The 27,327-nt window shown below is 42.0% G+C and overlaps 1 long non-coding RNA gene across 1 annotated transcript in view; it reads right to left on the bottom strand.

Moving 5' to 3' along the window:
• The window catches only part of LOC132343345 (uncharacterized), a 28,473-nt gene continuing 1,146 nt past the window's right edge, over positions 1 to 27,327 (bottom strand). The window contains exons 2-3 of the long non-coding RNA XR_009492121.1: positions 26,821 to 27,060; positions 1 to 23,965 (exon numbers count right to left, since the gene is read on the bottom strand). This is a non-coding gene — a long non-coding RNA (uncharacterized lncRNA). The remainder of the gene's footprint in view (positions 23,966 to 26,820; positions 27,061 to 27,327) is intronic.

Below are 27,327 nucleotides of genomic sequence, written 5' to 3'. Positions count from 1 at the left end.
GGCAAATGAATAAGTAAATAAAAATAAATATGTTTTAAAAAGTAAAGAGACAAACTAGAAAAAATCTTTGTGTATCTTTTATGACAAAAGAACAACATCCTTAATATGTAAAGAGCCCTTGTAAATCAGTAAGATAAATACCCACTTACACCCTTTTTACATGGACACAGGACATGAACAGGGAATGCATAGAAGTATAACCTTTCTGATGAGTGACTCAGAAATGTGTGTCCCACAGTTAAAAATGTATGTATCTTTTCTCCCAGCAATTCAACCTATGGTAATTTATCCTGAGAAAAAAAGATCAAAGTATAGAATAAAATCGGAGAAGGAAATCCACTCTAGTATTCTTGCTTGGAAAATCCCATGGACAGAGGAGCCTGCTGGCTAAGGCCATAGGGTTGCAAAGAGTTGGACATGACTGAAGCGATTTAACATGCATAGAATAAAACCACCACCACCACAGATATCAAAGCATGATAATAAGTTTAAAAAATGGAAACAGCCTAGACAGATGATTGGTTAAGTAAATTATGGTACAACCAATCATATGCCAGAACAATAAATACCTACTGAGGAATGTTTATTGGTATAAGAATGTGTTCTCAACTCATAAAGCTGAGTGAAAGAGGAGGCTACAGAACAAAATATAGAGCATACCATTCTTTCCTACGGACTCAAGAGGACACCATTTTGTTTTAAATGTCTATAGTATATGTATAAAAAAGATGAAGTTTATAACCACTGTTGTTAATTTGCTATATTGCAGGATGATGGGATTGTGAGTGATTGCAGTCACTTTATAGTACTCTTGTCATTTGAGGTTAAGAGGTAGGGGACGTCCCTGGTGGTCCAATGGTTAAGACTTACCTTCCAATGCAGGGAGTGCAGGTTAGATCCCTGGTTGGGCAGCTAAGATCCCACATGCATCACAGCCATAATACCAAAATGTAAAAAAAAAAGAAGATGAAGAAATATTGTAACAAATTCAATAAAGACTTTAAAAATGGTCCACATCAAAACAACCTTTTAAAAAATTATATTAAAAAATAAAAAGGTAAAAGTATTGTGAGATTTGACTACAACTGACTACAATACAATAATTGAATTGGCTAACTGGTAAGTAAGCAAGGACACCTGCATGTCTGTCACAGGATGTGGTTTATTTCTTTGTCTTCCCCTGAAATGCTGTGAGCTATCACCTCTCATTTCACAAAATACAATTTAATTCCATTCAACACTCATTTCCTACTCCTAGTGCAAGGCACTGGAGATGACATTACAAAGATGACTAGAACATACTGCTACTGCTGCTGCTGCTGCTGCTAAGCCGCCTCAGTTGCGTCCGACTCTGTGCGACCCCAAAGACAGCAGCCCACGAGGCTCCCCTGTCCCTGGGATTCTCCAGGCAAGAACACTGGAGTGGGTTGCCATTTCCTTCTCCAATGCGTGAAAGTGAAGTCGCTCAGTCGTGTCCGACTCTTAGCGATCCCATGGACTGCAGCCTAACAGGCTCCTCCGTCCATGGGATTTTCCAGGCAAGAGTACTGGAGTGGGGTGCCATTGCCTTCTCCGATACTACTTTCCTCAAAGAACCTAATAATTTAGTAGGGGGGGAAACCCGCTGGGACCTGCTTCAGCTAGAAATAAAATTTCTTTTTGGATTAAAAAAAAAAAAAACCCAGCAGCAAAGGCAATTTGCCATCCTCTAAATTCAGCTTACTTATGGAGCTCTTCTTTCTCTGCTTGTCATCGCTTTCTGGAATTCAGCCTAGGAAAGTAATATATGTCACCATGTGTGCTAGTTTATAATTAGAACAAATGTGAGGATTTATAAGAAAAAGACCTATTGGCAGAAAAAACATCTAGTAAAACTCTAGAAAAGGCAGTCGGGAGAATGAGGAAAACATCTATTTTGGAAATTAATGCTAAAGAAAGAAAAGACATTTGAAAAATATAAAATGCACTTACTATGTCCTTATGATTTATCTCTTTTTTTTTTTTAACTTAATGCAAGTTTGTACTTAGGTTTTTTAAAAAAACAATAAACCTATAATTCATTTGCAGCAAAATTAAACTTTTACAGAAAGATAGTATAACAATACAGTTAAGTTGGGGCAATAGCATCGTGAATTTATCCATAATTTCACCACGTTAATAACTTTTATGCTTTCCATTATGATGTTTTCCTGTGTATTTTAACAAGGTTGTATTTATATTTTGTAATCTATATGCAATTTTTGTATCCTGCTTTTAACATTTAACATTATATACTAAAATTTTTCCAAGGTCACTACACAGTTTTGTAATTGTCATTCTCATGATTGCATTCTCACACTGCATCAAGTGTACAAAACCTTAATGTATTTCTTTGTTGCTGGAAATTTCCACTGCTTCCAGCTTTGGTGATTACAATACTGCTGCAGTGAAGAGCTGACTGCTTCTGTCTTTAGGATTTTTATGTTTCAGGAGCGTGTGATAAAGTAGCTGCTATTGGATTACCCTCTATTTGAAAGGATGAGTATTGTGGGTATAAATAGAAACTAAGGTCAAGAAGCTAAAGGCAGAAAAAGACTCACGTGTCCAGCAGAAACTGATAAGCATGTGAAATAATATCCTTGACTCATAAGGCTGCAATTATGCCTGTGACCTGAGTTTGAGCTCCAGGGAAGAGGTGAGGGGTGAAAGTCAGAATGGCCCAAGATTGCCCTTATAAATCTTTTAAACCACTCCAAGTCTTCACCGGACTTCACTACGATAATATTAATACACAGCAGAGGCTTATTCCTAAGACCTCTGAGCCTATAGAGTAATTTTCTCTCCACACTTCACCTGTTTACAAGTGAGCATAAACACTTTTTGGAAATATGCAGCAGACGTTAGCCCTAAAAACCATCATCTCCTTCCTCTTTAAGGTCAAGAGTTTCTGAGAAGGCTTTCCTAGAGGCATGGCCCCAGGAATTTAAAAGCAAGCAGGTGACTGCTTTCCTGCTCCAGACAGAACAGCTCAGCTTCCATCCTTCTCTAGTGTTCTGTCAGCTTCCATGACTGCTCAGGCTCTTGTAGGGCATGTTTCCCTGAACATTTCCCCACCTCCTCCTGCCTTGACTGTCCCCTCCCTTTTCTTGGGCTCTTGTCCCAGCTGCCCAAGCTGGACTCGTTCATCAAGGGCCCTACTACTGTGCTCCACTGTGAATCGTTGCCAGGGTCTCTGCTGAGTGGTGGTGGATTACCTGGATGCTCAGTGAATCAGCTGCCTCTTCTTGGTCCTTCTCTGAGAGGTCTCTTCTCTTCACTTGACTCCCATCCCTTGAGGCTCTTCAAGAGCAGGGAGACAATCTAGTTTCATCCATTATGCTGCAAATACCATTACTTCATTCTTTTTAATGGCTGAGAAATATTCCACTGTATGTATGTACCACATCTTTTTTATCCATTCCTCTGTCAGTGGACATTTAGCTTGCTTCCATGTCCTGGCTATTGTCAGTACTGCTGCAATAAACACTGGGGTACGTGTATCCTTTTGGGCCATGTCTTACTGAGTGAAGTAAGTCAGACAGAGAAAGAGAAACATCCTATGACATCCTTAATATGCAGAATCTAAAAAGAAATGATATAAATAAGCTTATTTATAAAACAGATACAGACTCACAGACTTAGAGAAGGAACTTATGGTTGCCAGGGGGAAGGATGGTGGAATGGGAGAGTTAGGGAGTTTGGGATGGACAGGTACACACTTCTATATTTAAAATGGATAACCAACAAGGACTTACTGTCTAGCACAGGTAACTCTGCTCAGTATTATGTGGCAGGCTGGATGGGAAGGGAGTTTGGGGGAGAATGGATACATGTTTATGTATGGCTGGGTGCTCTGCTGTCCACCTGAAACTACCACAACATTGTTAATTGGCTATACCCCAATAAAAAATAAAAAGTTAAAAAAAAACAAGGGAGAGGATGGCTTTTTATTTTACCAAGTCAGCTCAAGCTCTCTAAGTCCCCAGCTCTGAGAGAGATGGACATGCCTCATCTCCATGAGGAATATCTCTCTTCTGGTTTCACCCAGGAGCCACTCTTACTGACTTTAATGAGAATGTAATGGCTGAAACACAATTTTAGTCTGTGACCCACCTGAGGGATGAGGGGACATGTCTACCCATCCCAAAGAGATTCGTGGCATCTTTTTTCTGAGGTGCTGGGACTTGTGCGTGGGAAGAGGAGGTATTTATTGTCTCTGTCCTTTATCTTTAGAGCTCTATTTCTTAAGTTCCCTCAGGCAATAACATTCCTCCTGATCTAGCTTTCTGGGAGATGAATAAGGGAAAGTCGAGGTTTGTAATTTCAAATAGCCCTGGTTTCTTAACCCAAACACTTGTCCACTGGCAGGCCCTGGGGCCCTATGTGTGGTTTATTGCCTTCTCACTATTTTTCTTCCAAATACCAGATACCATAAAATTCTCACGGAGTCCCAGAATCTGTCATCTTCTGTCAAAATTTCACCTCCTGGGGTTTCCCTGTTGGTCCAGTGGCTAAGACCCCACATTCTCAGTACAGGGAACCCAGGTTCTATTCCTGGTCCGCGAACTAGATCCCACATGCTGCAACTAAGACCTAGCTCAGCAAAATAAATAATTTTTAAAATACATCTCCTTTTTCTGATCCCATAAGAGCACATATTATCATGGGCCAGGACAACTGACACATGGGTTTTTAGTTAATTAAATTTACCTAAAGAGGAGTGTGTAGAGAAACTAGACTTGTCAAGCAAGTAGAAGTCAGGGCACTCTGAGGATAGTTTACTCAGATGCCACAACGATACCAATAAGCATGTTATTGTTTTTGGTAATCACTTTTCTCCTTCTTCCCTCCCTCTCCTTCTTCTGACACTGAGATATAGGTCTGCGACATGGGATCTTCTGCTGCAATGTTTGCACCTGGACACACCTCTCCATGAGCAACAAAATATGAAGAAACCGTATGGGACTAAAAATAAGTGCATACATGCAGTAGTTGGGGCAAATTCTGGACCCAAAAGATAAAAAGAGACTCCAAAATCCAACTGCCACTTCTGAAGAGCTTGGAGCAAAAACAGGGGTTTGAGAGACAATTGTCCATGTCCCCTGCACACAGCACCACCTAGGGGTGGGCAAACCACCTAAGCCGTCCCTCCAGCCTGACCCCTGGACACATCCGTTCAGTTCAGTTCGGCTGCTCAGTCTTGTCTGACTCTTTGTGACCCCATGGACTGCAGCACGCCAGGCTTCCCTGTCCATCACCAACTCCCAGAGCTTACTGAAACTCATGTCCATTGAGTCGGTGATGCCATTCAACCATCTCATTCTCTGTCAGTCCCTTCTCCTCCCGCCTTCAATCTTTCCCAGCATCAGGGTCTTTTTCAGTGAGTCAGTTCTTTACATCAGGTGGCCAAAGTATTGGAGTTTCAGTTTCAGCATCAGTCCTTTCAATGAATATTCAGGACTGATTTCCTTTAGGATGGACTGGTTGGATCTCCTTGCAATCCAAGGGACTCCCAAGAGTCTTCTCCAACACCACAGTTGAAAAGCATCAATTCTTCGGCACTCAGCTTTCTTTATAGTCCAACGCTCACATCCATACATGACTCCTGGAAAAACCATAGCTTTGACTAGAGATAACTTTGTTGGCAAAGTAATGTCTCTGCACACCCGTAAACCCACCCCAAATAAGGAGCAAGCTTGCCCCCCTTCCCTGGGGAGCAAGTAAGGGAACCTGTTGCTTGTTCTTGCTCCCTGATACTGCAGCAGGGACCCCAATAAAGCCTTGCCCGAATCTCATGTCTGGCCTCTGATCAACTTCTGTTGATTGGGGAAAGCCAAGAATCCTGGTCAGTACACAACACCATCTCATCACTTATTTTTAACAATTTTCTTGTTCAAAAATTCCATTTCTAATTCACCCTGGTTGCACCCAATAATTTGAAGTTGAATAGCACAAAGTATCAGAGAAGGCAATGGCACCCCACTCCAGTACTCTTGCCTGGAAAATCCCATGGACGGAGGAGCCTGGTAGGCTGCAGTCCATGGGGTCGCTAAGAGTGGGACACGACTGAGCGTCTTCACTTTCATTTTTCACTTTCATGCATTGGAGAAGGAAATGGCACCCCACTCCAGTACTCTTGCCTGGAAAATCCCATGGATGGAGGATCCTGGTAGGCTGCAGTCCATGGGATCACTAAGAGTGGGACACGACTGAGCGTCTTCACTTTCATTTTTCACTTTCATGCATTGGAGAAGGAAATGGCAACCCACTCCAGTGTTCTTGCCTGGAGAATCCCAGGGACAGGGGAGCCTCGTGGGCTGCTGTCTATGGGGTCACACAGAATTGAACATGACTGAAGCGACTTAGCAGCAGCAGCAGCACAAAGTGTCATATGGTAAAGAATCTGCCTGCAGTGTGTGAGACCCAGGTTTGATCCCTGGGTCAGGAAGATCCCCTGGAGAAGGGAATGGCAACCCACTCCAATATTCTTGCCTGGAGAACCCCATGGATGAAGGAGCCTGGGGGGCTACAGTCCATGGGGTCACAAAGAGTCAGACACAACTGAGTGACTGACACTACACTAGCTCAAAGTGCAGAGCACACAGTCTAGAGCCACACTGTCTGGGTTTGAGCTCTGGTTCTGCCCCTCACTGATTGTTCAACCTGTGGTAAGTTGCTTACTGTCTATATACCTCAGTCTCCTTATCTATAAACTGGGGATCATGACACCTACAGCGTTGCCATGAAGATAATGTAATAAAGCCTGACATGATAGAATATTGCCTGACATGTGGTAAGAGCTATATTTAAGTGTTTTAAAATAAATATATGTCTTTGAGCAAATTAGGCACTATAAGCATTTGATTACTAAGATTTTTAAAAGCAGAGATACCACTTTGCTGATGAAGGTCTGTATAGTCAAAGCTATATTTTTTCCAGCAGTCATGCATGGATGCGAGAGTTGGACCATAAAGAAGGCTGAGTGCCAAAGAACTGATGCTTTTGAACTGTGGTGTTGGAGAGTATTCTTGAGAGCCCCTTGGACTGCACGGAGACCAAACCAGTCAATCCTACCAGAAATCAACCCTGAATATTCATTAGAAGGGCTGATGCTGAAGCTCCAATGATTTGGCCACCTGATGTGAAGAGCCAACTCACTGGAAAAGACCTTGATGCTTGGAACAATTGAGGGCAGGAGGAGAAGAGGGAGGTAGAGGATGAGATGGTTGGATGGCATCATTGACTCAATGGACATGAGTTTGAGCAAACTCCAGGAGATGGTGAAAGACAGGGAAGCCTGTTATGCTGCAGTCTATGGGGTCACAAAGAGTTGGGTGCGACTTAGCGACTGAACAATAACAACAACAACAGAAAGTACCCAAGTGTTGATCTTTACCAGATAGAGATGTAAATTGTCTCATATTATCACAGTGGAAATCTACACAAAATGAACTGATATAATAGCATAGATGAAACATTCTCCAACCTAATATTGAATAAAAGGAGTCTGACCCAAGAGTATGTGCTTCTGCTTATGTAAAGTTCAAAAACAAGAAACCGATCTGTGGTGCCATGTCAAGACGTGGAAATGACAGGAGGCATGCTTCTGGGTGCCGTTAATGTTCTGTTTCTAGAGCTGGGTGCTGTAGAAGTGTAGACTGACTTCTGAAAATTCACTGAAGAGATAAGAAAGCCTTCCTCAGCAATCAATGCAAAGAAATAGAGGAAAACAACAGAATGCGAAAGACTAGAGATCTCTTTAAGAAAATTAGAGATACCAAGGGAACATTTCATGCAAAGATGGGCTCAATAAAGGACAGAAATGGTATGGACCTAACAGAAGCAGAAGATATTAAGAAGAGGTGGCAAGAATACACAGAAGAACTGTACAAAAAAGATCTTCACGACCCAGATAATCACGATGGTGTGATCACTGACCTAGAGCCAGACATCCTGGAATGTGAAGTCAAGTGGGCCTTAGGAAGCATCACTATGAACAAAGCTAGTGGAGGTGATGGAATTCCAGTTGGGCTATTTCAAATCCTGAAAGATGGTGCTGTGAAAGTGCTGCACTCGATATGCCAGCACATTTGGAAAACTCAGCAGTGGCCACAGGACTGGAAGAGGTCAGTTTTCATTCCAGTCCCAAAGAAAGGCAATGCCAAAGAAGGCTCAAACTACCGCACAAATGCACTCGTCTCACATGCTAGTAAAGTAATGCTCAAAATTCTCCAAGCCAGGCTTCAGTAATACGTGAACCTTGAACTTGCAGATGTTCAAGCTGGTTTTAGAAAAGGCAGAGGAACCAGAGATCAAATTGCCAACATCCACTGGATCATCGAAAAAGCAAGAGAGTTCCAGAAAAACATCTATTTCTGCTTTATTGACTATGCCAAAGCCTTTCACTGTGTGGATCACAAGAAACTGTGAAAAATTCTGAAAGAGATGGGCATACCAGACCACCTGACCTGCCTCTTGAGAAACCTGTATATAGGTCAGGAAGCAACAGTTAGAACTGGACATGGAAGAACAGACTGGTTCCAAATAGGAAAAGGAGTACGTCAAGGCTGTATATTTTCACCCTGCTTATTTAACTTATATGCAGAATACATCATGAGAAACGCTGGGCTGGAGGAAGCACAAGCTGGAACCAAGATTGCCGGGAGAAATATCAATAACTTCAGATATGCAGATGACACTACCCTCATGGCAGAAAGTGAAGAAGAACTAAAGAGCCTCTTGATGAAGGTGAAAGAGGAGAGTGAAAAAATTGGCCTAAAGCTCAACATTCAGAAAACTTAGATCATGACATCCGGTCCTATCACTTCATGGTAAATAGATGGGGAAACAGTGGAAACAGTGGCTGACTATTTTTCTGGGCTCCAAAATCACTGCAGATGGTGACTGCAGCCATGAAATTAAAGAACGCTTCCTCCTTGGAAGGAAAGTTATGACCAACCTAGATAGCATATTAAAAAGTAGAGACATTACTTTGCCAACAAAGGTTCGTCTAGTCAAGGCTATGGTTTTTCCAGTGGTCATGTATGGATGTGAGAGTTGGACTATAAAGAAGGCTGAGCGCCGAAGAGTTGATGCTTTTGAACTGTGGTGCTGGAGAAGACTCTTGAGAGTCCCTTGAACTGCAAGGAGATCCAGCCAGTCCATCCTAAAGGAGATCAGTCCTGGGTGTTCATTGGAAGGACTGATGTTGAAGCTGAAAGTCCAATACTTTGGCCATCTGATGCGAAGAACTGACTCATTGGAAAAGATCCTGATGCTGGGAGGGATTGGGGGCAGGAGGAGAAGGGGACAACAGAGAATGAAATGGTTGGATGGCATCACTGACTAAATGGACATGGGTTTGGGTGGACTCTGGGAGTTGGTGATGGACAGGGAGGCCTGGCGTGCTGCGGTTTATGGGGTTGCAAAGAGTCGGACACGACTGAGCGACTGAACTGAACTGAATACTCTTAGGATTTGTGCACCTTTTGGGGTGTGTGTTAGACTTATATTAGAATTGCCAAAAAAAAAAAAAAGAATTGCCAGAAAAATGTTGAAGATTTTTTCTCCAAATTCTTACATTTCTTCTGGATGATTTAGTAGAGAAGTTTTCCTTAAGCTATTACTGCGTTTTTACATCATCATCCTTAGATTACTTTTTGCTTGCTTTAAGTATTGGTAACAATATTTTTGCACACAATAAACAGATGTATTTTATTTCCTTCTTAAGAACTGTTCCTGTGCAGCCTTCCCTAAGACAGGAGGCTTATCTTCCCAGAAGAGGAAAGAGTGAATTTTTGGCCTCCTTCTTAAGGGGATCGGACTAAAATTAGGGTGGCCAGGGAAGAGACGCAGTGTTCATTCCTGAGCCTTTTTTTGCCTCCCCAGCCCTCACACACAGTTAATTGCTCAGTTGTGTTCGACTCTTTTTCGACTCCATGGACTGTAGCCCGCCAGGCTCCCCTATCCATAGAATTCTCCAGGCAAGAACACTGGAGTGGGTAGCGGTTCCCTTCTCCAGGCAATCTCCCCAACCTATGGATCAAACCCAGGTTTCCTGCACTGTAGGCAGGTTCTTTACTGTCTGAGCCACCAGAGAAGCCCCCTTTAGCCCCTAGGAGAGTAGAATTGAGAATCATGATCTGCTGGGGGGGAGTGAGGCAAACCCACTGCCTGGACCTCCTGTTCAGGGGCAGATTGACAATGTGGTAGCGATTCAGTGGAGCCCAAGGATCACTGCAAGCTACAGTGAGGACATGCCAGCTGGAGCACAGTCCTCAAGCTCTGACCAAGACAAAACTGGGTTGCAGGTTAGAGCAGCTGCAGGGTCAGCTGTGGACACTAGAAGCCAGGCCAAGACAAGCTGAGTCTCAGTGGTCACCAGCTCCCACAGAGCAGAGGACCAGCATGAGACCAGGGTATCTTGAGGTCACCAGGGTCCCTTTCCTGTACCCAAATGCTTACCTTGTAGATAAGCTGGAGGAAGAAAGTAGAATCGGACAGACTGAGTCGTTTTGCCCCTGCAGCAATCTTACTAAAAGGGACTGGTCTCATTCCTTACTTGGATTAACTGTAATCAAACGGATTAAAATACATTTCCATGTCACTTAATCAGTGGGGCCCAGTAAGGTCAGATTGTGGTGTAGCCCACCAGGCTCCTCCGTCCATGGGATTTTCCAGGCAAGAATACTGGAGTGGGTTAGCATTTCCTTCTCCAGGGATCTTCCCGACTCAGGGATCGAACCCACATCTCCTGCACTGGCAGGGGGATTCTTTACCAACTGAACTATCAGGGGTATGGTGTAACTAACTTCGAAGCTATCTTTCTTTGGTTTATTTTTCCTTGATTTTACCAACTTGTAAACTTTTGTTGCTGAAAACTGTTCATTTTAGGAATTTTTCTGAATAGAAAGCTCCTGGCATCGCTACTGTCCACAATCATCCCTTTATGAGTAAAACAATTTTATAGTTTTATAGTTTCTCTAACTTTTCCATTCTGTTCATCATCCAACCATCTATATACCCACCCAAACAGTAACCATCTCTTTGGAGTCATGTACCAGGAATTGAGCTAGAAGGTTTGATGACAGTCCTTGACACTGAGACTTCCCTGGAAGTCCAGCAGTTAAGACTCTGTGCTTCCAATGCAGAGGGGGGAGAGTTCAATCCCTGGTTGGGATAAAGGATCCCACATGCCGTGGGGCATGGTCAAGAAAACTAAGTAAATGAAAAGTTTTGAATACAGACGGTGAACAGATAACCAACACTGTTCTAGCTTCACCTTTCCAAACATCCACAGAGGCTTGCTTTCACTTTTCGCGTCTAGGCATATTAATTGCCAAGTTTTGCTAAGAGTACTGGGTTTCTGAGCCTTACGACCTGATGGCAATAATCCTTAAGAGTTCCCTGCTTTGTAGTATGTCAAGCTGCATGTCTGCTGTCCTAGACCTGGAATTAGCCATTTCTCTAAGGAGCCTCAATTCTCTTTAATAGGAAATACATTTAGAAACCAAAATGTGGCCTCTAACGAAGCTCATTTCTTCTGGCTTGGTCATGATTTCTAGTTCTTTTCAATGGACAGAGATGAGAGAAAGGATATTAGGGGATGAATAGATTTTAGAGGATGAAGGAAGACATGTTTCTCATTTTTCTATTATGAGTTATAGATTAATTTTGACTGTAAATACATAAATCCAAGTACTTTTATTTTTAGTTTTTTTCCCCCCGCTTTTAGGATTTCCCCCCCTTTTTGAATCCGTTCATTTAGGATAAATTACCCTTGTTGGTTTATTACATTAGGACAAGGGCAGGAACACTCAAGCATCTTTTTTTTTTTAGAATATATATAGATACAAAATTTTAACTTTGGCTGCACTGGGTCTTGGTTGCCATGCAGTGAGTGAGTGCTACTCTCTAGCTGTGCTCAGGCTTCTCATTGTGGTGGCTTCTGTTGTTGCAGAGCACGGACTCTAGAGTGAGTGGGCTTCACTATTTGCGGTGGGTGGGCTTAGTTGCTCCACGGTAAGTGGGATCTTCCTGGACCAGGGATCAAACGGATGTTCCCTGAGTTGCAAGGCAGATTTCTTAACCAATGGATCACGAGGGAAATCTCACTCAAATGTCTTGATTATTCCCTAAGTCTGTATACAGTCTTAATTATTTCCTGACCAGCTACTTAAAATGAACATGGGGGCTCTGGTTCAAACAGCAGTATACAAATTCCACTAAGATACTAAAATAAAAAACTTTTTTCTTTTTTCACTTTCTCTCCCTCTCTACTCCTCCCCCTCCACCTGTCCTGGTGTTTCTTATTTGCTATTATTAAATAGCAATGTCAAATTCCCCTGGGTACAGAGATGCTGGCAGGCTGAGTGCAGACTCACAGGCCCCTAGGGGTCAGTCCCCTGGTGTCAGGCAAGCACTGGGCTCAATAGCTGCTGGGTTCCCTTCTCTGGCCAGACCAGAGCTGTCCTCCTCCCATAGGCCAGTTGCTCCGACTCACGGGAATGGGTAAACCTCAAAGGTATCACAACCTTTGTGCCAGGACGTGGTAAGTATCTAGATTTGGGGACAGGTGAGAGGTGTGCCCTGAGGTCAGGGTATTTCTACTCTGGAGTGAAATCAGCTGCCTGAGTCACCACCAAACGAATGGTGCTCAACTCTGATCCTTCCCCTGCCCCAGCCAAGGCGCCCACCAGGAATGAGGGTGCCTGTGTGTGCTGGGCAGGAAGGCAGGCCAGGTGGAGGCTCAGGCTACCCTGGGTGGGGTGGGTGGCTTAAGCTGGTCCCTGGGAGGCAGGGAAGCAGCAGAAGTGAGGGCCAGTGCATGAGCCAAGGCTCCAGGCCCTGGGTGCCTGCTCCATTGTCCCACTGGACTTCACTGACAAAGTGAAAGTGTGAAAGTGTTAGTCCCTCAGTAATGTCTGACTCTTTGCAACCCTATGGACTGCCAGGCTCCTCTGTCCATGGGATTCTCTAGGCAAGAATACTGGACTGGGTTGCCTTTCCTTTCTCCAGGGGAATCTTCCCAACCCAGGGATTGAACCCTCGTCTCCTGCATCACAGGCAGATTCTTTACTGTCTAAGCCACCTTACAAAACAATCGTTCAAATATTAGATTCTTAAGAATTTTAAGATGGGGACTACAGAGCATTAAACCGCAAACGTGAGGCTTGTCAGAGCACAGGGCTCTGTGTGCCTACATGGTCCTGTGTCCACAAAGCTGCCCCTCTCTGTTTTCAGCCACAGTTTTATAAATGTGCCTGGGGCCTCTGGGGTTCTTAGAGACCCTTTCAGGGGGTCTGTGAGGTCAAAACTATTTTCATAATAACAATGAAGACAGTATTTGCCTCTTTCATTCTCCTAGGCGTGTACAGTGATGTTTTTCCCAAGGTTACCCGACAGTGTGATATTGTAACAGGTTTAATTCAGAAGCAGGAAATTCAGCTGTCTTCTAATAAGCCAGATATTAAAAAGATTTTAAAAAAATATAAAACAATACTATTCTTCTATTTTCTGTTGTGGAAAATACGGTTATTTTTAAATAAAAATATGTTTTTTTGTCATCATTTTAAATTTTTAATATTTATCTCTCTCTATTTTTTCATGGTTATTTTTAGGTGAATAAAGATAAATTTTTAACACAAGAAATGTTGATAAATAAACCCACATAAACAAAAGTTCTTGGGGTCCTCAGTGCTTTATTTTATGAATAAATTTTAAAAGTTGAGGTAAAATTCATATGACATAAAATTAAATATTTAGGGACTTCCCCAGTGGTCCAGTGCCTAAGACTCTGTGCTTCCTATGTAGGGTGCCCTGGTTCAAACCCTGGTCAGGGAACTAGATCCTACATATTGCAGCTAAGAACCTGTGCATCCAACTAAGACCGGGTGCAGCCAAATAAATAGATAAATATTTTTGAAATTATTAGAAAATAAAGGTTAAAATGTTAATGTATTTGTAAAATATTAAATATTTTAAATCAAAATATTAGCGATATTTAAATTAAAACTTGAAAATGTTTTTAAGCTAAAAATATGAAAATGTTTTAAAATTAAAAATATGAACAAATTTTTAGTAAAATATTGTATTATTTTTTAATTAAATATCTTTAGTTTTTTAATTAAAATATTAAAAAAAGGTAACATTAAAACAGTGTCTGATGTGGAGTACATGATCAATAAATGTTGGCAGCTATTCAAAGGACTGAACCAATTTCAGTGCTCACTGGCAGTCTCTATTTTTCTAAAGTCTACCCCACATAGATTTAATAATTTGACTTTGCTTTTGATCATGAATACCTGGTGCCTCATTTTTCAAATTTACATTTCAGTAACTACTGTGGAAGCTGAATAGTTTTCACATTTTTGTCACAGCTGTGACTTTTCCCTTTTTCAATCTATTTTAAATCTCATTGTACTGATGCAATCATGTATAAAATAAATAACTAAAATTAGTCTAGTTTACACCACATTATCAAGGCTGTTGTCATGCTCATAAAAATAATATTAGGGCTCCAAGGGCATTGAAGAGCTGGAATTATCTGTCCCACATATTTTGAATCTTTGAAATGAGCCACAGAGACCAAGCAGAGCTGCTGTGATTCTGCCGCAGTGATATAAATATGACCTTCCACGAAAAGGCGTGTCATGGCCAGCAGTGAAATTCAAAGCCGCAGGCTGGGTTTCAGAGTCCACATCATTAGGACATGTTGCCCCTCTGGTTACAGCAAAGTAAATATAGACCAGGCTGATTATGTGAACACATTGCATTTAACTTTGCCTGTCTCTATTGATTTCCCACTTCATTTCAACAGCAACTGGATCAACCTGGTGATAAGTACGTCTTCCCATCTGCCTCAGATACTTATTTCCTTTCTTTCCAAGACTAAGTTTTCCACCTTCTATCTTCATTTCATTTCCTTACCATCTTGCTGCTCTGTCTCTTGCTTTTCTTCCTGGTGACTTCAAACTCTCCTTTTTTCCACTGGCATCTTTTCCTGGTATTCACAAATATTCAAGAAGATGTTATGGAAAAACCTGAACAAACTTTTTGACCAACCCAATATGTAACTATTTCCCCTAAGAGGAAAACGTTCCTCAACCTTGTGTTAGCCTCTAAGTGTCCCCCTTTTCATCTTCCTTCCTATCACAGTATTCACTCTGCATCCTCATCTCCTGCCAGTCCTCAAGCAATGACAGGATGCCTCTGGCTCGATGAGCACCTCGAAGGCTGCTGGGGGTCTCCTAACCAGCAAAGCTGTTGTTTCATTTTCATTGGGTGTGATGGTTGACTACTTACTCTTTGACTCTATGATTACATTTACTCTCCTTGCCTGGGTTTATGATAAGTTTTTATAATTTTTCAAGGCTTTAACTTTTTTTTTTTTTTTGGCCAAGTGGCATGTGGAATCTTGGTTCCTCAATCAGCGATTGAGCACAAGCCCCTGCACTGGACAGCACAGAGCCTTAACCACTGGACCACCTGGGAAGCCCCACGTCTCTTACTTTTTGTTTTCCGTTTCCTACACGACAAGCTCCTCGTCTGTTCCCAGCCTTACCCGTTGGTTTACTCAGGATTCCATCCTTGGTGCCCTTGTTTCTTCCCCTTCTATCACGTTTTTCTGTGTGATCTCTTCTATTCCCATGATTTCAGCTAAAGCTGGTGATTCCCAAATCTGTATCTTCATCTCTGATCATTCTTATGAGCATAATACTTGTTTTTACTTTTTTATTTTTATTTATGTATTTATTTTATTTTGGCTGCTCTGGGTTTTCCTTGGTGCATGGGCTCCTTAGTTGTGGCATGTGGGCTTAGTTGACCTGAAATATGTAGGATCTTAATTCCCCAGCCAGGGATTGAACTTGTGTCCCCAGTGTTGGAAGGCAGATTCTTAACCACTGGACCACCAGGGAAGTCCCATGATACTTGCTTTATTAACAGATATCCAAACACCTACAAGCAATTTTCCGGAGCTCCACAAACACATCAAGCTGAGTTGACATCTTTCCTGGAAGCTCCTTCAGCTCCTTATGAGGTAAATTGCTGCTACCTTAAAAAAACCTAGCTGAGATCCTGGCACTCAGATGGAAAGAATGTCTTGCTCTCTGATTTCAGCCTCTGGTTTCAACAGATCACAAAGAGTATGCAACAATCATGTTCAGTCTTCACTAGTTTATAAAAGTTGATTTTATTTGGGCAGCCACAAGCACAAGGAAGGAAGCTCTGTCTCCAGAGTTCTGAGAAAAACCACAGTTTGGGGACTTCCCTGGTGGTTCAGAGGCTAAGACTCCGAGCTTCCAATGCAGGGGACCAGGGTTTGTTTCTTGGTCAGAGAACTAGATCCCAACTAAAAGTTCACATGTTGCAGTGAAGACCTGGTGCAGCCAAATAAAGAAATATTAAAATGAAAGATCACAATAGGTTTCCATAAATTTCAGTGTATCTTTGTCCCCTTGGTTCCCTTTCCTTCTCCCCAGAAAGCTGCCACTACTAAGTTCTTCATGCCTCTCACATCCAATTAATCACCAAGATCTGTATATTCTATTCCTAAGTAGCGTCTCCTTTCTACCCTCACTGAAGCTGCCCTGGTGTAAGATGCCTTCATTCTTCTTGCTTGGATTACTGCTCCTCTCAACCTTTTGCCTCCTGTCTCATTCCCTTTCACCTCAAAGTCAACCCACCTATTAGAATAATCTATAATGGTCAACCTAAAAGTGCCCCTCTCCATTTTAAAAATTTCACTAGTTCCTCTACCCCAGTGTTGGCTGGCAGTTCCCAGACTGTGCTATGGTATTTCTGCTTCCATTTCATTCTGGTGGCTCAGATGGTTAAAGAATCTGCCTGCAATCCAGGAGACCCGGATTTGATCCCTGGGTTGGGAAGATCCCCTGGAGAAAGGAATGGTTACTCACTCCAGTATTCTTGCCTAGAAAATCCTATGAACAGAGGAGCCTGGCAGGGTACAGTCCATGGGGTCACAGAGTTGGACACGACTGAGCAACTAACACTTCATTCCATACGTTGTAGATAACTTCTTTCTGAAATGCCCTCTCTGGGTTAGTCCTTCAGGGGTTACTTCCTCTGAGAAGAGCTGGCTGAATTAATCATTCTCTCCCCTGGGACCTCCCTGATGGTGCAGTGGCTAAGATTTCACTCTTTGAATGTAAGGGGGCACAGGTTCTATCTCTGGTCGGGGAACTAGCTCCCACATGCTGCAACTAAGAATTCAAAAGCCACAACTAAAGATCCTGCATACTTCAGCTAAGACTCAATGCAGCCAAATAAATAAATATTTTAAAAAACCATTCCCTCCCCATGTACCTTTAATCTGTATGATTATTGTCCTTCTCAAGTACACCTGTCATCTTTGTTTTTACAGATCTGAGTCCGCTGCAGATTGTGAAGGGGTCAGTCACTTTTTCACACTTTCCTTTTTTATAACCACAGTGCCTAGTTGAGCATGTGGCATATTGTGGCACACTCAATAAATAAACGTGTAGTGAATGAATGTTTTAAACGTGATTGTTTAGACAGTGATTCAGTGAGCGCTCCAGCACCCAGAGGCTGGTTATAAAGTATATTGTGTACTGAGTCCTCATTCTGCATCTCCTTCCCACTTCTCCTTTCTGCTTCCTGCCTTTATGCCATTTCCCTTCTGCACCAGACATCTAGCAGGTGCGGAACCACTGAGTGAGGAGTGAATGTAGCAGTTGGGACAGACAGTTAGTTTTACCATAAACAAATTCTTACTGTCTGAATATTTATTAGTCAAGACCCCACAGTTTGGGACTTCTCTGGTGGTCCAGGGGTTAAGATTCCATGCTGCCACCACGCCAGTTTGGTTGCGGAACTAAGATCCTGCATGCCTCACGACAGGGCCAAAAGGTCTCTCTTGGTAAATGTCACACTGCACGTCAAAATACATGGGTTATTTTCAAATATCTTGTGATATTGATTTCTAACACCATTCCACCATGATAAGAGAACAGACTATGCATGATTTCAATATCTTTAGACAATGAAATTTTTGCACCTTGTTTTATTGGTTCACCAGGCTTTTCAGGTCTACTATATATCCTTCTATCTTTCTATTCATTCTATTAATTTTGGAGAGTTTGATATTGAAACTCCAGCTAAAAACCTTAATTTTTCTACTTAAAAAAATTGTAACATATAGTAGAACCAAGTGTGAGCTTCCCAGGTGTCGCTTGTGGTAAAGAACCCACCTGCCAATGCAGCAAATGTTAAGAGAAGCAGGCTCTCTCTCTGGGTCAGGAAGATCCCCTGGAGGAGGGCATGTCAACCCACTCCAGTATTCTTGTCTGGAGAATCCCATGGACAAAGGAGCCTGGCAGGCTATAGTCCATGGGGTCGCAAAGAGTCAGACACAACTGAAGCAACTTAGCACGGCAGACCTATATGTATCTTTGTTCTGTATTATCCAAGTTTCCTATTAATGTTATCATACTTTCATATTTAAAAAAGAAAAAAAATGAAAAAAAGTTCAAAAAAAAATCCCATAATTGGAGTTTATGTAAAGTAGCAGAAGTCAACAACCCTCCAACATGTTCAGTAACAAACCAGTCAGTTACGAAATCCGTCCCCACTGGATCAGCCACAGTTCACCTCTGCAATTGAGCAAATGACATTTTTGGATTAGTCAGTCGGTCTCTTCAGGATTGTGCAATTGCAGAATTTCAACTTGAGGTTAGTTAACCTGATGTTGGAGAATGGCTTATTCAGAAATGAAAATTTGATTATGAAACCAGTTCACAAATGAAGAAGATAAGCAATAGGGATTATAATGTGATAAGTGCTTCAAAGACAGTGGTTTGTACATCAAAGGATTAAGAACTGCCTTTGAAAAACTGACTAATTGCTTAAATGCAAAGACACCTGTCTTGGATCTTGCTGCAAAACTCAAAAATGATACGAATGTTGTGTATTATGCCATCATCCTTATTTTATTAACTTATTTATTTTTGTTCAAGTTATACATCTATTGGAGAAGGCAATGGCACCCCACTCCAGTACTCTTGCTTGGTAAATCCCATGGACGGAGGAGCCTGGTAGGCTACAGTCCGTGGGGTTGCGAAGAGTCAGACACGACTTAGCAACTTCACTTTCACTTTTCAATTTCATGCATTGGAGAAGGAAATGACAACCCACTCCAGTGTTCTTGCCTGGAGAATCCCAGGGATGGGGAAGCCTGGTGGGCTGCCGTCTATGGGGTCGCACAGAGTCGGACATGACTGAAGTGACTTAGCAGCAGCAGCATACATCTATTTAATAAAAGTAGATTTCTGTGGCTGAAATAAAAACTAGAATCCTTTGTTCTACTTTTCCCCATCCCTGAATTCTGCCCCGCAAAGAAGTGTCTCCTAATGCCTGCTTTGGTGCCGTATTTCTAAATAACATGTTTATATTGGATTTCTTGATTTTTTTCAGGATGTTATCTATTAACTTTCTACTATAGAAGATGAGGCCATTTGCTTAGTTTTCTATTTCCTCTCACTATTTAGCCTCAGGGTCTCTGGAATTTTTCATATCTTGATACCTTCAAACATACTAGGTAACCTAGCAATTACATCTTTTTCTAGAGACAGTTCTCCTGGGGTTGCCTCTCTCTTGCCCTAAGCTGGATTTCTTGTTCTCCAGACTGGCTCCTGAAAAGCTGTCCCCTTATTCTCCTGGGGGACCTCTCAGTCGTGTTCACAGACTGGAGGTCCTGTTTCCCAAATCCCACATCACCTTCGACATTGTATACTGCCTTGTTTTGGTGGAGCATGTCCTCCAGTAGTTTCCTGAGAAAAGGCTCAAGGGAGGTAGATTTTTTGAGACCGTGCATTTCTGAAAATGCCCTTTTATTTTCACCTCTCACGTAGAGCTTCATTTTTTCGCGTTAAAGTCCTGAAAACCTGGACTAGATAATCTGAAAACTCTACCGCTTCAAACAACTAAATGCTGAGTACAAGATAACAGGATCACTTAAATACATAGCTTAGACTGCAATAAAGTTAAGTGAAATTCCCAGAGGCTAAAACTAAAGACTGGTGCCTGGAGTTTGTGAGCAATGCAGTGCCCACAGCTCCAGGGAGGCTGTTGTTTCAGTAAGTTGGAAACTTGGTTTTTATGTCTACATTAGGCTAGGAGACCTGGCTTTGAGTTCGCTGGATGCAGAACATTGAAACTGACATTCTGCAGACGGTTGGGGCCTTGCAAGGAGACACACACCAGTGATGAAAGGGCAAACTAGCAAAAAAAAAAAAAAAAAAAAAATTTCCCACTGCACAAGGAGCTAAAAACAAAGATCATATGTCATGTTCTGAGCTCAGAGTAGGGGAGGAACTCTCCCTTGTAAAACTGTAGCCTGAAATCTGAATCAGGCTGAATCTGAATCTGAAAACTGTAGCTTGAAATCATTGTCTGAAATGTGAATTTCTGCTACCAGCGTAACCTTCCCCATCTGATTCTTCATAGGATCAACTGCATCTTTTCCTGATGTGTGATATAGGCTTGAAGATTATATCTGTCTCCAGCCATGGATTAGGACCGTGGTTCTCAGAGGGTAGACTGGAGACACCTTTGAGAACTTCTTGATTAAGCCAAGCTAACTGACTCTTGGGAAGGACTCTTTGCTTTTAAAGCTCATCAGGTGAGTGAAGAAACTTGCAGGAAGCTGGCCTGGACTAAACAAATGTAAAGCACCAAACCACGTGCACAACTTGCCTGCTATTCTGTGTTTAGACACTGTCACCTGGAGAACTCTTGTCGTGTGCACAGGAGAGAATTATAGGATGTTCACTACAATGCTATTTATAGAAGTAAAAAGTTAACCAACTCTGAGATCTATTAGTAGAGGAATGAAAAATAAATCGTAGTATGGTCATATGGTAGAATGCTCTAGCAGTGAAAATGAATGAATAAGTGTATAGAAATCAGTGGATTTCAAAAAGTCCATGTTAAGTAAAAAAATATATGAGGATATTATAATTTATGTAAATTTTACAAAATAACTACATATTGTTTCTTGTTGTTGTTGTCCAGTTGCTAAGTCGTGTCCAAATCTTTTTGCAACCCTGTGGACTATAGTCTTCCAGGCTCCTCCATCCATGGGGATTTCCAGGCAAGAATATTAGAGTGGTTGCCATTCCCAGACCAGGGGCTTGTCTCCTGCATTGGCAGGCAAATTCTTTACTGCTGAGTGACTAGGGAAGTCCCATATTTTGTTTATATGTATATAAATGTATATAAATATGGACCGGGTATGCCCCCAGTTTCAAGGTAGTGATTGCTTCTAGAGACAAAGGGAGAGGAATGGGACTGAGGAGGGGATTTTGATTTCAATTTTCTTTGAAAAAAAGAATTTGAAACACTTTCTTCTCTGTCAATACCCCTTAATGTTTGCAGTTATGATCCTTACAGGGTATGTGTTTATAATATTTACATTTTGTTTTGTAACTCTGTTTTCCACATTTTGCCTACAGTTGTCTTGAAAATAGAAAAAAAAAGGTTTTTTTTTTCACCGTGCAATTTGGCATGAGGTAACTTAGGTCCCTGACCAGGGACTGAACCCATGCCTTCTGCAATGGAAGAACAGAGTTGTAGTCACTGAACCACCAGAAAAGTCCCTATGTTAACTATTTTTATGTTAATTCTTTAGTCAGAGGATGGCAAGGTATCTTGAGAGGAAAAGTAAATGTCAAGGAAGTCCCTCAATCTTCTTTCCAATTAGCTCTTTCTGACCTACACCCTGACATGTGAGGTCTTCTGTTATACCTGGGAGGCAGTCTGAACAAGGCAGCAATCTTGGGTTTGACTGTCCCATGCTCATCCTTCTCATGAAAAATGTCAAACTACCCTCCATGTGTTTGCCTGTCAAACCATAATGCTCTGTCCTTACTAATCCACTTAGAATGCTTCCTCTCTCGCCAGTCACTATAATTTCAAACTCTCCATTAACTCATTTGTATGAAAATGTTGTTACATGGAATTAATACTCACAGAACATTGCCTGAAGGATAATCATGAATACCATTTGATCAGAGCTGGCAGATTGATTTCAGCTGGCAGGAGAGAAGAAGCCTATTGGTGATGTCCAGTCTCCACAGGAGAGAGTTTCAGTGATCACTGGTGATACCTGCTCGGGGCTTAAACTGGAAGGGACAGTGTGCTTGCCAGGAAGGTATTTCCACTCCTGCTCCCACATACTGTAAAATGTATCACTGAACCAAGCCAAGCCTTCTGAGAGTTGCTTATCTGCAAGGAATGATTTTTGGCTCCTTCGCAGTGAGTGGCTCTTGGCAGTATGCCAGCCACCTGCACTGAAGATGTACTGAGAGACAACTGCGTGGAATTAGATTCTATATTTATTGTAGGAATGCTGCTGAGGGCATACTATTTAACACGCTGTTTCCTTTAAGAGGAGCCATGCGAGAGTTCTTTGGAACAAGTGATCTGTTTTTACCTTATGGACACTGTGAATGTTATAAGGTTTCCTTCTTTGCTTTGGTTGCTAGGAAACTCAGGGCAATGGTGCAGATCTCATCTAGCAGGAGACTTTTGGACAAACATTGTACATACTAACTTTACCTCTCCCTTCAGTTAGTATTTATTCAGCACCTGCTTTACGCCTGTTAGGGCCCCAAAATATCCACGTAGGGACTTCTCTGGTGGTACAGTAGCTTAGACTCTGCACTCCCCATGCAGAGGTCAGGAGGTTTAACCCCTGGTCGGGGAACTAGATCCCACATGCAACTAAGAGTTTCCATGCTGCGCTAAGACCCATGGAGTCAAATAAATAATAAATAAAAAATTTTAAAAATATATCAATGTTAATCACTGTAGCATATTAAAGAAATCATGAGAGCACTTAAGGCTGAAGACAAACACAAGGTTTAAGGTGACTTCAGGGCTTGTTGTTGCTGTTGTTGTTTAGTCACTAAGCCATGTCCAACTCTTTGCGACCCCATGGATGTTCATGGAATCTCTGAGGCAAGAATACTGGAGTGGGTTGCCATTTCCTCTTCCAGGGGATCTTCCTGATCCAGGGATTGAACCCATGTCTCCTGCATTGGCAGGTGGATTCTTTACCAGTGAACAACCTGGGAAGCCCATCCCAACTCAGTGTTGAGGATCATTTTAATGTTTGTTTGAGTGGACTCTCAGGTCATTTTATTCTGTCTCTATATAACCCACAGAGCAATCTGTTTGATTGCCCCTTGCACATTCATCTAGAGTGTTCAGGCTTTCCAAAGATCACAGTCATAACTTTCATCAGAAGGATAAAAAATGAAAAAAAGAAGGATAAAAAATGGAAGAAAAGGGAATAGGAAGAATGGGAGGGACAAATTAGAGGTATGGCATTAATAGATAAAACTACCATATAAAATAGATAAGCAACAAGGGTACACTGTATAGCACAGGGAATTATACCCAGCACCTTGTAATAACCTATAACAGCATATAATCTGCAGAAAGTATTGAATCCCTATGCTGTACACCTGAAAGTAACACGATGTTGTATTTAAATCAAATATACATCAATAAGAAAAAAAAAGAAAAGGAAGAAAGGAAGAAAAAAGTGGAAAACTGAACAAGGGGAAGAGGCGCTGGGACTGGGAGCTAAAGCATGGACACAGGGCTGACTCTTTGCTCCCTCGGTCCCTGGCCAGCAGCTTTCTCCCTCGTTTCTCCTTACGTGACCAAGTCCTCTAATGTGCTGCTCTCACTTTCCTCCATGGCAGAAGCAAGCATGGTCAGGGGCTCTTCAGTGTCATTCCTGATTAGTCAATTATTTTGAATCAACACACACAAAACTGTCTTTCTCATCAGGGAATGGGCAGAGGACAGACCTTAGTGTGTCTATTTTTGCTTGCAGAAAGCTTGGAGTCCAATTTCACGGCTACAATATCAGCCTTCATGGCTTGCAAGATGGATGGTCCTAAAAAAAAAACAAACAAACTGAATATCAAAAACTAAACAACTTTACTGTTTGAATGTCTTTTAAGTCATATCCAATCATTTTTCAAGAGAAGGGCTACTTCGTGGTGGTCCAGTGGTTAAGATTCCACCTTCCTAAGCAGAGAGTGTGGGCCTCATACTTGGTTTGGAAACCAAGATCCCACATGCCACAGGGTGCAGCCAACAATTTAAAAATGAAGAAATAAGTTGTTAAAAAAGACATCTGCATGAAAACAATATTGTATTTATTTGTATGATATTTGCTTAATTTTTAAATATTTGCTTTATCTTTAAAATTTTATTTATTTACTTTTGCCTGCACTGGGTCTTTGTTGCTGCTCTCTGGCTTTCTCTAGCTACAGCGAGCAGGTGCTACTCTTCGTTCTTCCTTCTCGTTGCCAACACTTTGGTTCAGATCTTCAGCATCTCTTGCTAGAATAAGCCTCTGAAGTGGACTTCCTGCCTCCTACGTCTCCTCTTTCTAAACCCTGTTCCACATCAGCTGCCAGGCAGAGCTTTAAAGATGTTACTCTGGGAGATTTCCAGGACGTCCAGTGGTTAGGACTCTGTACTTTCACTGTCTTGGCCCCAGGTGGAAAAAAAAGTAAAAGTTATTCTGATGAAGTCAGCCTCTCCTCCTACTCAAATCTTTTTTTTTTTTTTTTAATATTTATTTATCTGGCGGTGTTGGGTCTTTAAATTTTTTTTTTTTTTACTTTATTTTTAATTGGAGGATAATTGCTTTACAATATTGCATTGGTTTCTGCCATATCTCTGTGCTGGGTCCGAGCTGCACATTTTTGGGATGTTTATTGCAGCATTCAGGACCCAGTCATAAATCTTATATGCTCCCTGCCCTTAAGGTTTTCTAAGACTGAACCTCTGATCAGCTCTCCATCTTCACTTCCTACCAGCCCCATCTCATGCACGAGTACCTCCCACCAGAGCAAACAGCTTGAAGCTCATCGAGTGACATGGTCTCTCATACATTTCTGCCTTTAACGTCTGTTATTTCCCTTTCCTGGAAAACCCCATTATTCCTCGTCAGATTGGCCAGCTTCTACTTGTTTAGCAAGGCTGGTCTAAAGGAGGTGAGGCTTTAGAGCTTTAGAGGCTTTAGGAGCTCTTCTTAACCCCTCTAGAGAGACTGGTGATGCCTACAGCAATTTGTACATGAATCTTTTGTGTGCTACTTGTTTACATGTGCTTTTCTCACACTAGACTATGGTCTTCTTGGGCAAGATGTATTTATAATTCATCTTTGTGTGACCATTTCTTACAATAATGCTGGAAACATGGTAGACTCTCTGAAGATGCTTGAATAAGTTTATTAGGGATTTAATTTTAATATCTATTCTTTTTTTTAATATAAATTTATTTATTTTAATTGGAGGCTAATTACTTTACAATATTGTATTGGTTTTGCCATACATCAACATGAATCCGCCATGGGTATCTACGTGTTCCCCATCCTGAACCCCTCCTCCCACCTCCTTTTCATATCTATTCTTAAAGAAACAGAGAGCATAATTGAAGTCAGCTTGATCTGATAGGAGGAACAAGTCTAGAGCTATGAAGTTCAATACAGAAACACTGGCCACATGTGACTATTGAACACCTGAAATGTGACTAGCCTGAAATGAGATATATTCTAAGTACAAAATACATACACAATTTCAAAGACTTAGTATTAAAAAAAGAATGTAGTGGTGCCCCATTGGCTAAGAATCCCCCTGCCAATGCAGGGGGCGCAAGTTTGGTTCAGTCTCTGGTCTGAGAAGATCCCACATGTGGCAGGGCGACTAAACCTATGCACCACAACTACAGATCCCAAGCTCTAGAGCCTGTGCTCTGCAACAAGAGAAGCCATTGCAATGAGAAGCCCGTGTACTGTAACTAGAGAAAGCCCACAGGCAGCCAAACAAAGATCCAACGCAGCCAAAAATAAATAAATACATAATTTTTAAGTTCTTGTTAAAAAAAAGAAATGTAAAATTTCCCATTGATAGTTTTTACATTGATGACCATTTAAACAATAATTTTTTGGATGTATCATGTTAGATAAAATATGTTATTAGAACTAATTTCACCTCTGTCTTTTACTTTTCTAATGTGGCTATGAGAAAATTTAAAACTACACGTAAAGTTTACATTTGTGGCTTGTGTTATAGTTCTGTCAGAAAATGATGTTCCAGAATGTTCATTCTGTGAACAAATATCTCTTGAGCACCAGCTCCAGACAGCTGTTAGTCCAAGTGATGGGAACAGAATAGTAAAGAAAGTAGATAACGTTCCTGACCACAGGGCGCTTACATCATCATGGAGAGAGGGACACAGAACAGGAGGCAGATGTGTAAACAAGATGGTTTTGGATGGCATAAATAAAGCACTATGAAGAAAGCAAAGAGGGTGGGAGGGCGGTCTTTCAGAGCAGGTGAGGACAGAGGAGGGAGATGAGGCAGGAGGCTGGAACCTGGATGATGGTAGAGACCTGCAATGCGACAGCAATGGCATGTATGCTAAATCACTTCAGTCGTGTCCGACTCTGTGCAACCCCATAGACGGCAGCCCACCAGGCTCCCCTGTCCCTGGGATTCTCCAGGCAAGAACACTGGAGAGTAGGGAGGTGCAAACAGACTTGAGAGATATTTGGAAAGTAACATTAGGAGGACTGTGGTAAGCATGGATATTTAGGATTGGTACTCTTGCCTGGAAACTCCCATGGACGGAGGAGCCTGGTGGGCTGCAATCCACGGGGTCTCGAAGAGTCGGACACGACTTCACTTTCACTTTCACTTTCACTTTCATGCATTGGAGAAGGAAATGGCAACTCACTCCAGTGTTCTTGCCTGGAGAATCCCAGGGATGGTGGAGCCTGGTGGGCTGCTGTCCATGGGGTCGCACAGAGTCAGGGAGGACTGAAGCAACTTAGCAGCAGCAGCAGCAGCAGAGCAGATGTGGATTCCCAGGATTCTGGATGACCAGGTGAATGGTGGCACCACTGGATGAGATAAGGCTGGAGTGGACTTGAGGCAGATGGGGAATTCCAGTTTGGCCATGTTGAGCATGAGGTGCCTGTGGAAGGCCAGAGGGCAGTGCTGAGGGGAGACGTCAGTGCTAGGAATGATCATTTGGGATCTACTACCACACAGTCGTTAAAACCCAGCACGGATGGGAAAGGAAAGAGAGAAGATGGCGAATGAAGACGACACACAGGTCCAGGTTTTACCGACCAGGGTTCTTCGCCTTGCCTATTCAATAGAAATTGACTAGAGGCCAGACACTCCAGTATTCTTGCCTGGAGAATTCCTTGGACAGAGGAGCCTGACATGCTATAGTCCA

The sequence above is a fragment of the Bos taurus genome, chromosome 21 (genome assembly GCF_002263795.3).
Source record: "Bos taurus isolate L1 Dominette 01449 registration number 42190680 breed Hereford chromosome 21, ARS-UCD2.0, whole genome shotgun sequence".
Lineage (NCBI taxonomy): Eukaryota > Metazoa > Chordata > Mammalia > Artiodactyla > Bovidae > Bos > Bos taurus.
Note: the sequence above shows the minus strand (reverse complement) of the source record. Positions and strands in the feature narration are given on the sequence as shown.